Below are 12,986 nucleotides of genomic sequence, written 5' to 3'. Positions count from 1 at the left end.
TGAGATGACACACTATAGACTGAGGTTTAGAGAAATCTAAGCCGTCGTTTCTTGAAAGTTTGTGGTTGCGACACTTATGTGAAAAAGTTCTAGTCTGATAAGCTCGAACCCAAAGCGGATAAATGCATCTTCATAGGATATCCAAAACAGTTGGGTGCATCTCCTATCTCAGATCCGGAAGCAAAGTGTTTGTTTCTAGAAAACGGGTCCTTTCTCGAGGAAAGGTTTCTCTCGAAAGAATTGAGTGGGAGGGTGGTAGAACTTGATAAGGTTATTGAACCATCACTTCAACCAGTGTGTAGCAGGGCGCAGGAAGTTGTTCCTGTGGCGCCTACAACAATTGAAGTGGAAGCTGATGATGGTGACCGTTAAGCATTGGATCAAGTTACTACAAACCTTGTAGGTCGACAAGGTCGCATACTACTACATAGTGGTAAGGTAACCCTGTCTTGGAGGTCATGTTGTTGAACAAAAGTGAACCTACGAGTTATGGAGAAGCAATGGTGGGCCAGGATTCCGACAAATGGGTGGAGGCCATGAAATCCGAGAGATAATCCATGTGTTTGAAAGGAGTGTAGACTTTGGAAGAACTACTTGATGGTCGCAGGACTATTAAGTAAAGATGGATCTTTATAAGGAAGACAGACGATGATGGTGAAACGTCACCATTAAGAAAAGCTCGACTTGTCGCAAGGATGTTTTCCGACAAGTTCAAAGAGTTGAGTATGATGAGACTTTCTCACTCATAGCGATGCTAAAGGTCTGTTGGAATTATGTTAGTAGTTGCTGCATTATTTGTGAAATATTGCACATAGGAACACAAAACATTATTTCCTCGACAGTTTCCTTGAGGAAAGATTGTATGTGATACAATCAGCAGGTTTTGTCGATCCTAAGGATACTAACAAGTATGCAAGCTCCAGTGATCCTTTTATGGACCGGTACAAGCATCTCGGAGTTGAAATATACGCTTTGATGAGATGATCAAAGCTTTTGGGTTTGTACAAGGTTTATGAGAAACTTGTATTTCCAAAGAAGTGAGTGGGAGCACTATAGTTTTTCTGATAAAGTATATGTGGTTGACATATTTTTGATCAGAAGTAATGTAGAATTTCTGTAAAGCGTAAAGGTTATTTGAAAAAGGTTTTTCAAAGCTACTTAAAACATTAAGCATAAAGATCTATGGAGATAGATCAAAATGCTGAAACAAAACTTTCAAATGAAATGCATACCTTGACAAGTTTTTGAAGGAGTTCAAAATAGATCAGCAAAGAAGGAGTTCTTGGCTGTATTGTAAGGTGTGAATATGAGTAAGACTCAAAAGCCCGACAACGGCAGAAGAAAGAGAAAGGACGAAGGTCGTCCCCTGTGCCTTAGCCGTAGACTCTACAGTATGCCATGATGTGTACCGCACCTGATATGTGCCTTGCCACAAGTCTGTTAAGAGGTACACAGAGTGATCCAGGATTCAAGAGTTCATCGCAAAGGGTTACGTCGATGCAAGCTTTGACACTAATCCGAATAACTATGAGTAGTGAAACGGATTCGTATAGTAGAGTAGATATTTGGAGTATTTACGAATAACACATAGTAGCAGCATCTATAAGATGACATAAAGATTTGTATAAACACACGGATCTGAAAGTTAAGAACCGTTGACTAAAACCTCTCTCACGAGCAAGACGTGATCAGACCCCGGAACTATATGGGTGTTGGATTCATTGAAATGACATGGTGATGTGAACTAGATTATTGACTCTAGTGCAAGTGGGAGACTGTTGGAAATATGCCCTAGAAGCAATAATAAATTATTTATTATTATATTTCTTTTTTCATGATAATCATTTATTATCCATGTTATAATTGTATTGATTGGAAACACAATACATGTGTGGATACAAAGACAAAACATTGTCCCTAGTAAGCCTCTAGTTGACTAGCTCATTGATCAAAGATGGTCAAGGTTTCCTGACCATAGGCAAGTGTTGTCACTTGATAACGGGATCACATCATTAGGAGAATCATCTGATGGACTATACCCAAACTAATGAACGTAGCATGTTGATCGTGTCATTTTGTTGCTACTGTTTTTCTGCGTGTCAAGTATTTATTCCTATGATCATGAGATCATATACCTCACTGGCACCGGAGGAATACCTTGTGTGTATCAAACGTCACAGCGTACCTGGGTAACTATAAAGATGCTCTACAGGTATCTCCGAAGGTGTCCGTTGAGTTAGTATGGATCAAGACTGGGATTTGTCACTCCGTGTGACGGAGAGGTATCTCGGGGCTCACTCGGTAATACAACATCACACACAAGCCTTGCAAGCAATGTGACTAAGTGTAAGTCACGGGATCTTGTATTACGGAACGATTAAAGAGACTTGCCGGTAACGATATTGAAATAGGTAAGCGGATACCGACGATCAAATCTCGGGCAAGTAACATACCGAAGGACAAAGGGAATGACATACGGGATTATATGAATCCTTGACTCTGAGGTTCAACCGATAAGATCTTCGGAGAATATGTAGGATCCAATATGGGCATCCAGGTCCCGCTATTGGATATTGACCGAGGAGTGTCTCGGGTCATGTCTACATAGTTCTCGAACCCGCACGGTCTGCACACTTAAGGTTCGGTGACGTTTCGGTATAGTTGAGTTATAGGTGTTGGTAACCGAAAGTTGTTCGGAGTCCCAAATGAGATCCAGGATGTCACGAGGAGCTCCGGAATGGTCCGGGGGTAAATATTGATATATAGGAAGTCCTCTTTTGGTCACCGGAAAAGTTTCGGCCTCATCGGTAGTGTACCGGGAGTGCCGGGAGGGGTGCCGGGGACCATCGGGAGGGGTGTCACACCCCAAGGGGTCTCATGGGATATGGGAAGAGATAAACCAGCCCCTAGTGGGCTGGAATAAGTTCCCACTAAGGCCCATAAGGTTTGAGAAGGAAAAAACACAAGGTGGAAAGAGTTTCCAAGTGGGAAGGTGGAATCCTACTCCAAGTAGGATTGGAGTGGGACTCCTCCACCTCCAATTTCGGCCAAACCTTGAGGGTTTGAAGCTGCCTCCTCCCCTCCCTCCCTCCTATATATACTAGAGGTATTGAGGATTTTTGAGACACAACTTTGCCACGTGATGCTCGACCCTATACCACGCAGTTTTTCCTCTATATCGTATTTCTGCGAAGCTTAGGCGAAGCCCTGCCGGAGTAGATCATCACCACCACCGACGCGCCGTCACTCTGCCGGAGAACTCTTCTACCTCTCCGCCCCCTCTTGCTGGATCAAGAAGGTGGAGATCATCATCGAACTGTACGTGTGCTGAACGCGGAGGTGATGTCCGTTCGGCACTAGATCGGGAAGGATCATGATGAGATCGCGGGATGGATCACGATGAAGTTCGCGGGACAGATCGTGGGATGGAGTGTACGACTACGGTGATTTGAATCATGCAAGCTGTTCCACTACATCATCTGCGTTTCTTAACGCTTACTGTTGTACGATATACAAGGGTACGTAGATCAGAAATCTCCTCTCGTAGATGAACATCACCATGATAGGTATTTCGTGTGCGTAGGAAAATTTTTGTTTCCCATGCGAAGTTACCCATCAGTGGCATCATGAGCTAGGTTCATGCGTAGATGTCATCTCGAGTAGAACACAAAAGTTTTTGTGGGTGGTGATGTGCGATTTGCTGCCCTCCTTAGTCTTTTCTTGATTCCGCGGTATTGTTGGATCGAAGCGGCTCGGACCGACATTACTTGTACGCTTACGAGAGACTAGTTTCATCGCTACGAGCAACCCCGTTGCTCAAAGATGACTGGCGAGTGTCGGTTTCTCCAACTTTAGTTGAATCAGATTAGACCGAGGAGGTCCTTGAAGAGAGGTTAAATAGCAATTCATACATCTCCGTTGTGGTGTTTGCGTAAGTAAGATGCGATCCTACTAGATACCCATGGCAACCACGTAAAACATGCAACAACAATTAGAGGACGTCTAACTTGTTTTTGCAGGGTATGCTTGTGATGTGATATGGCCAACGACGGGATGTGATATATTGGATCTATGAGATGATCATGTTGTAATAGTTAATATCGACTTGCACGTCGATGCTAAGGCAACCGACAGGAGCCATAGGGTTGTCTTTAAACTAACATTTGTGTTTGCAGATGCGTTTACTATATTGCTAGGACGTAGCTTTAGTAGTAATAGCATAGCATACACGACAACCTCGATGGTGGCACGATGATGGAGATCATGATGATGGGGATCGTGGTGTGGCGCCGCTGACAAGAAGATCATACCGGTGCTTTGGTGATGGAGATCAAGGAGCACTTGATGATCGCCATATCATGTCACTTATGAATTGCATGTGATGTTAATACTTTATGCACCTTATCTTACTTAGAACGACGTTAGCATTATGAGGTGATCTCTCACTAAAATTTCAAGACGAAATTGTGTTCTCCCTGACTGTGCACCATTGCGACAGTTCGTCGTTTCGAGACACCACGTGATGATCGGGTGTGATAGACTCAACGTTCACATACAACTGGTGCAAAATAGTTGCACACGCGGAACACTCGGGTTAAACTTGACGAGCCTAGCATGTGCAGACATGGCCTCGGAACACAAGAGACTGAAAGGTCGAGCATGAATCATATAGTTGATATGATTAGCATAGAGATGCTTACCACTGAAACTATTCTCGACTCACGTGATGATCGGACTTGAGATAGCGGATTTGGATCATGTACCACTCAAATGACTAGAGATATGTACTTTTTGAGTGGGAGTTCTTAAGTAATATGATTAATTGAACTAATTATCATGAACATAGTCTAATGGTCTTTGTGAATTACGATGTAGCTTGCGCTATAGCTCTACAATTTTTATATGTTCCTAGAGAAAATTTAGTTGAAAGTTGATAGTAGCAACTTTGCGGACTGAGTCTGTAAAACTGAGGATTGTCCTCGTTGCTGCGCAGAAGGCTTATGTCCTTAATGCAACACTCGGTGTGCTGCACCTCGAGCGTCGTCTGTGGATGTTGTGAACATCCGACATACACGTTCCTGATCACTACGCGATAGTTCAGTGCAAGATACTTAATGGCTTAGAAGCAAGGCGCCGAAGACGTTTTGAAACGTCACGGAACATAAGAGATGTTCTAAAGAGATGAAATTGTGATTTCATGCTCGTGCCCTTGTTAAGAGGTATGAGACCTCCGACAAGATTCTTTGTCCATGAAGTAAAGGAGAAAAGCTCAATCGTTGAGCGTGTGCTCAGATTGTCTGAGTACGACAATCGGTTGAATCAAGTGGGAGTTAATCTTCCACATGAGATAGTGATGGTTCTCCAAAGACACTGCCATCAAGCTGTGAGAGCTTCGTGATGAACTATAACATATCAAGGATAGATACAATGATCCTTGAGCGATTCGCGATGTTTGACACTGCCAAAGTAGAAATCAAGAAGGAGCATCAATAGTTGATGGTTTGTAAAACCACTAAGTTTCAAGAAAGGCAAGGGCTAAAAGCGATACTTCATGAAACGGCAAACCAGTTGCTACTCTAAAGAAACCCAAGATTGAACCCAAACCCGATACTAAGTGCTTCTGTTATGAGAGGAACGGTAACTGAGGCGGAGCTACCCTAGATGCTTGGTAGATAAGAAGGCTGGCTAAGTCGACAGAATTATATCTGATATACATGATATTGTTGTGTACTTTACTAGTACTCCTAATAGCACGAGGGTATTGGATACTAGTTCGGTTGCTAAGTTATTAGTAACTCGAAATGAAAGCTATGGAATAAACGAAACTAGCTAAAGGTGAGGTGACGATATGTGTTGGAAGTGTTTCCAAGGTTGATATGATAAAACATCGCACGCTCCCTCTACCATCAGGTTTGGTGTTAAACCTAAATAATTGTTATTTGGTGCTTGCGTTGAGCATGAACATGATTGGATCGTGTTTATTGCAATACGATTATTCATTTAAAGAGAATAATGGTTACTCTATTTGCTTCAATAATCACCTTCACTGGTTTATTGAATCTCGATCGTAGTGTTACACATGTTCATGATATTGGTGCCAAAAGATACAAGGTAATGATGATAGTACCACCTACTTGTGGCACTGCCGCTTGAGTCATGTTGGTGTAAATTGCATGAAAGGCTCCATGCTGATGGATCCTTAAATCTCACTTGATTTTTAATCACTTGAGACATGCAAATCATACCACATGAGCAAGGCCTTGTTTTCATTGAGATGAAACAAGAAAGTAGCTTGTTGGAAGTAATACATTATGATGTATACCATCCAATGAGTGTTGAGGCACGCAGTGGATATCATTATGTTCTTACTTCAATGACGATTTGAGTAGATACAGGATTATTTACTTAATGAATCACAAGTCTGAAATATTGAAAAGTTCAATTCTGTTTCAGAGTGAATTTCGTCGTAACAAGAGGATAAACTGTCTACGATATGATCGTAGAGATGAATATCTGAGTTACGAGTTTTGGTACACAGTTAAGACAATGTGGAAGTTGTTTCACAATTCATGCCACCAGGAACACCATAGTGTGATGGTGTGTCCAAACGTCATAGCCGCGACCTATTTGATATGGTGCATACTATGATGTCTCTTATGGAGTTACCACTATCATTTATGGGTTATGCATTAGAGACAACCGCATTCACTTTAAATAAGGCGTCGCATAATTCCGTTGAGATGACACGGTATAGATTGAGGTTTAGAGAAATCTAAGTTGTCGTTTCTTGAAAGTTTGGGGTTGCGACACTTATGTGAAAAGTTTCAGTCTGATCAGCTTGAACCCAAAGCGGATAAATGCATCTTCATAGGATATCCAAAACAGTTGGGTGCATCTCCTATCTCAGATCCGGAAGCAAAGTGTTTGTTTCTAGAAAACGGGTCCTTTCTCGAGGAAAGGTTTCTCTTGAAAGAATTGAGTGGGAGGGTGGTTGAACTTGATGCGGTTATTGAACCATCACTTCAACCAGTGTGTAGCAGGGCGCAGGAAGTTGTTCCTGTGGCGCCTACACCAATTGAACTGGAAGCTGATGATGGTGATCGTTAAGCATTGGATCAAGTTACTACAAACCTTGTAGGTCGACAAGGTCGCATACTACTACAGAGTCGTACGGTAACCCTGTCTTGGAGGTCATGTTGTTGAAGAACAATGAACCTACGAGTTATGAAGAAGCAATGGTGGGCCCGGATTCCGACAAATGGCTGGAGGCCATGAAATCCGAGAGAGAATCCATGTTTCCGACAAGTTCAAAGAGTTGAGTATGATGAGACTTTCTCACTCATAGCGATGCTAAAGGTTTGTTGGAATTATGTTAGTAGTTGCTGCATTATTTGTGAAATATTGCACATAGGAACACAAAACATTGTTTCCTCGATGGTTTCCTTGAGGAAAGATTGTATGTGATACAATCAGAAGGTTTTGTCGATCCTAAGGATACTAACAAGTATGCAAGCTCCAGCGATCCTTTTATGGACTGGTACAAGCATCTCGGAGTTGGAATATACGCTTTGATGAGATGATCAAAGCTTTTGGGTTTGTACAAGGTTTATGAGAAACTTGTATTTCCAAAGAAGTGAGTGGGAGCACTATAGTTTTTCTGATAAAGTATATGTGGTTGACATATTTTTTATCAGAAGTAATGTAGAATTTCTGTAAAGCGTAAAGGTTATTTGAAAGGGGTTTTTCAAAGGAAGACCTGGATAGAGCTACTTAAAACATTAAGCATAAAGATCTATGGAGATAGATCAAAATGCTGAAACAAAACTTTCAAATGAAATGCATACCTTGACAAGTTTTTGAAGGAGTTCAAAATAGATCAGCAAAGAAGGAGTTCTTGGCTGTATTGTAAGGTGTGAATATGAGTAAGACTCAAAAGCCCGACCACGACAGAAGAAAGAGAAAGCACGAAGGTCGTCCCCTGTGCCTTAGCCGTAGACTCTACAGTATGCCATGATGTGTACCGCACCTGATATGTGCCTTGCCACAAGTCTGTTAAGAGGTACACAGAGTGATGCAGGATTCAAGATTTCGTCGCAAAGGGTTACGTCGATGCAAGCTTTGACACTAATCTGAATAACTATGAGTAGTGAAATGGATTCGTATAGTAGAGTAGATATTTGGAGTATTTACGAATAGCACGTAGTAGCAGCATCTATAAGATGACATAAAGATTTGTATAGAACACACGGATCTGAAAGCTTCAGAACCGTTGACTAAAACCTCTCTCACGAGCAAGACGTGATCAGACCCAAGAACTATATGGGTGTTGGATTCGTTGAAATCACATGGTGATGTGAACTAGATTATTGACTCTAGTGCAAGTGGGAGACTGTTGGAAATATGCCCTAGAGGCAATAATAAATTAGTTATTATTATATTTCTTTGTTCATGATAATCGTTTATTATCCAAGCTATAATTGTATTGATTGGAAACACAATACATGTGTGGATACATAGAAAAAACACTGCCCTAGTAAGCCTCTAGTTGACTAGCTCACTGATCAAAGATGGTCAAGGTTTCCTGACCATAGGCAAGTGTTGTCACTTGATTACGGGATCACGTCATTAGGAGAATCATCTGATGGACTAGACCCAAACTAATGAACGTAGCATGTTGATCGTGTCATTTTGTTGCTACTGTTTTTCTGCGTGTCAAGTATTTATTCCTATGACCATGTGATCATATACCTCACTTGCACCGGAGGACTACCTTATGTGTATAAAACGTCACAACGTAACTGGGTGACTATAAAGATGCTCTACAGGTATCTCCAAAGGTTTATGTTGAGTTAGTATGGATCAAGACTGGCATTTGTCACTCCGTGTGACGGAGAGGTATCTCGGGGCCCACTCGGTAATACAACATCACACACAAGCCTTGCAAGCAATGTGACTAAGTGTAAGTCATGTGATCTAGTATTATGGAACGAGGAAAGAGACTTGCCGGTAACGAGATTGAAATAGGTATGCGGATACCGACGTTCAAATCTCGGGCAAGTAACATACCGAAGGACAAAGGGAATGACATACGGGATTATATGAATCCTTGATGTTGAGGTTCAACCGACAAGATCTTCGGAGAATATGTAGGATCCAATATGGGCATTCAGGTCCCGCTATTGGATATTGACCGAGGAGTGTCTCGGGTCATGTCTACATAGTTCTCGAACCCGCACAGTCTGCACACTTAAGGTTCGGTGACGTTTCGGTATAGTTGAGTTATAGGTGTTGGTAACCGAAAGTTGTTCGGAGTCCCAAATGAGATCCAGGATGTCATGAGGAGCTCCGGAATGGTCCGGGGGTAAAGATTGATATATAGGAAGTCCTGTTTTGGTCACCGGAAAAGTTTCGGCCTCATCGGTAGTGTACCGGGAGTGCCGGGAGGGGTGCCGGGGACCATCGGGAGGGGTGTCACACCCCAAGGGGTCTCATGGGATATGGGAAGAGATAAACCAGCCCCTAGTGGGCTGGAATAAGTTCCCACTAAGGCCCATAAGGTTTGAGAAGGAAAAAACACAAGGTGGAAAGAGTTTCCAAGTGGGAAGGTGGAATCCTACTCCAAGTAGGATTGGAGTGGGACTCCTCCACCTCCAATTTCGGCCAAACCTTGAGGGTTTGAGGCTGCCTCCTCCCCTCCCTCCCTCCTATATATAGTAGAGGTATTGAGGATTTTTGAGACACAACTTTGCCACGTGATGCTCGACCCTATACCACGCAGTTTTTCCTCTATATCGTATTTCGGCGGAGCTTAGGCGAAGCCCTGCCGGAGTAGATCATCACCACCACCGGCGCGCCGTCACTCTGCCGGAGAACTCTTCTACCTCTCCGCCCCCTCTTGCTGGATCAAGAAGGTGGAGATCATCATCGAACTGTACGTGTGCTGAACGCGGAGGTGATGTCCGTTCGGCACTAGATCGGGAAGGATCATGATGAGATCGCGGGATGGATCACGATGAAGTTCGCGGGACAGATCGTGGGATGGAATGTACGACTACGGTGATTTGAATCATGCAAGCTGTTCCACTACATCATCTGCGTTTCTTAATGCTTACCGTTGTGCGATCTACATGGGTACGTAGATCAGAAATCTCCTCTCGTAGATGAACATCACCATGATAGGTATTGCATGTGCGTAGGAAAGTTTTTGTTTCCCATGCGACGTTCCCCATCACCTAGATAGGTAGTTTATTTATGCTTCACCTCTTGCCATGTTAACAACATTTTAAAATTGTCGTGTACCTAAACGGGAGTGAAGTAAATAATTAGAATGTGGAGTTTCGTCAATATGCAACTCGTTGCATATTGAGCTTCACTTAATGTGTAGTGTTTGATTGTTGTGAATTGCCATGCCATGCCTTGCATAATTGAAAAATATCATGCATCATATTTGGTTGTGCATCATATCATGCATGTGCCATGGTGAATATCGTGTGTTGATTCTTGTTTATGGTTTGCTTCTTCTCGTTAGAGTACTGCAAGCGTGTCGAAATGTGAGGATTCGTTCGACTACGTTGGTTGGTCTGCTTCACGGATTCGTTCTTCTTCCAAGAGGGATCTCAGGCAAGATGACCATTTCCCTGGATACCATTACTATCAATGCCATGCTAGTTTTCTCGTTTATTTTGCTATGTCTTGCTACCTACCACTTAAATGTCAGCCTCCCAACATTGCCATGAAAAACCTCTAACCTTTCCACAACCGAGCAAACGAATCTTTGGCTATGTTACCGCTTGCTCATCCATTTTGATAGTTTTGCTAGTTGCAGGTGCAGTTGCTTCCATGTGAAAACATGTGTTCCTTTTTATAACACCATATTATTGATATTTAATTTAATGCACCTATATACGTGCTAAAAGGTGGAAGGCTTGGTCTTTTGGCTAGGTGTTTTGTTTCGCTTTTGCTCCCTTAGTTTCAGCTACCGGTGTTATATTCCATAATTGAGCGCTCCTAACACGCTCGGGGTTGTTATGGGGACCCCCTTGATAATTCGTCTTAGTTTAAAACTGGTCTCGCAAGGCCCAACTTTGGTACTATTTTCCTAATAAATAATGGACCGCACAGGGAGTAATTAACACGAGGATACTTAATCAACCCAGGGGCTAGTGCTCCTCACTAGTGTTGGCCCAAAAAGGGCAGATTGTGGAGCCACCGCGGGGCAACTCGAGGTCTGGTTATACTCGTAGTGTGACCCATCCGGTCGTGTCCTGGGAACGAGATACGCGGCTCCTATCGGGTTCGTCGACACGTCGGGCAGCCTTGCTGGACTTGTTTTACCTTTTACAAAATATCTTGTGCATTGGGATTTCGGTGATGCTTTGGGTTATCTCAGAGTTGAGGTTTTCCACTGAGGAGATCACGAGTTTCCTGACTGAGGCTTTCTATGCAGCTTGTGGTAATTTGTGATGGACTAGTGGGAGCACCCCTGTGGGGTTAAATCTTTCGGAAAGCCGTGCACGTGGTTTTGTGGCAAACTAGGAAACTTTGTTTAACAACCGGTTCTAGATAACTTGAAGTAACTTAATTAAAAACTTGCTGACTGTGTGCATAACCGTGATCGTCTCTTTCATGAGCTCCTTCTCCGACTGGGGACACGGTGGGATTATGTCTGACATAAGTAGGTGTTGGGGGTCATTCATTTGATCATGATTAGTTCACATCCGTTATGCGTAGCTCATCCCCTCTTTATCCTTGTACTCATAAGTTGGCCACCTCAAATAAATGCTTAGTCGCTTGTTGCAGCCTCAACACTTAAATACCTCACCCATTAAGCTTTGCTAGTGTTGATACCTTTGGAAATGAGATTGTTGAGTCCCTGTGGCTCACAGATTACTAAAACTAAAGTTGCACATACAGGTAAAGTGATATGTTGACGTAAGCGCGATGACTGTTCTATTTGGAGTTTCTTCTTCTTATTCTTCATCGATCTAGGATGGGTTCCAGGCCGGCAGCCTGGGATAGCAAGGATGGATGTCATTTTATCGTTTGGTTTCGTCCGTAGTCGGACCCTGCTCTTATGTATGATGCTTGAATATGTCGTTATATTGTTGTGATCTTGATGTAGCTTGTGGTGAGTCTAAGCTAATTCCATATACTCATTTATTCTGCACATGTACTTGTAATAATATCCATTCTTGTGAAACGACGAGATGCGCTTCCTGTCGAGGCCCTCGGCCCAAAATAAGGATAGAATCACATCTTGGGCGTTACAAGTTCGCCAATTTCAACCTAATCCAAGAATGTTTTATACACACTTTTAAAAGGAATATTTTAAATGATGTCGCGGGCACGTGCATGTGTGATTTGTCTCGAAACGTCAACGACAGAAACACAGAGAACCGGCAACTAATAATGGATGCAAGTTTTGAAAACTAGCGGCAACGGAGTGTCGATGCAATGTGGATGATGCGAATGATGCGACAAACAAAATAATCACAGGGCGGCAACGGAATAAAAGCGGAATCTTCTGGAGCGTCGGTTCCAGGTTGTTACATAGTAGCTCTGTTGATTCAACTAATGATTCTCTTAGTCAAGTTAAACTTGAGCGAGAAAACGATTTATTGAAAGGGATTATAGAGAGAGGTGTCTTCAAGAATCTTGCCGGAAGAAAGCAATTCGAAGAAATTGTGCGCAAGCAAGGAGGACATTGGAAGAAGCAAGGTGTTGGCTACTTCAACGTCAATGGAGATGTTTGGGAAGAAGGTCCATATCCCATTCCCAAGTTTGTTACTCAAGAGGAGAAGTATGATCCTACTCCTCCCAAGGGAACAATCTCTCAAGATGGCCATCTACCACAAGACGACAAGGGCAAGGGAAAGCTTCAAGACGAGATTGACTCATTTCAGGAAGAACCCCAAGCCAAGGTCGAGTGGGTTCCCAAGGACATTTCTAGTACTACCTCATCTAGTCCTACAACAACTCCAACGATC

Source organism: Hordeum vulgare, chromosome 7H (assembly GCF_904849725.1).
Source record: "Hordeum vulgare subsp. vulgare chromosome 7H, MorexV3_pseudomolecules_assembly, whole genome shotgun sequence".
Classification (NCBI taxonomy): domain Eukaryota; kingdom Viridiplantae; phylum Streptophyta; class Magnoliopsida; order Poales; family Poaceae; genus Hordeum; species Hordeum vulgare.
The sequence above is the reverse complement of the archived record's forward strand: the minus strand, read 5'-3'. Positions refer to the sequence as shown.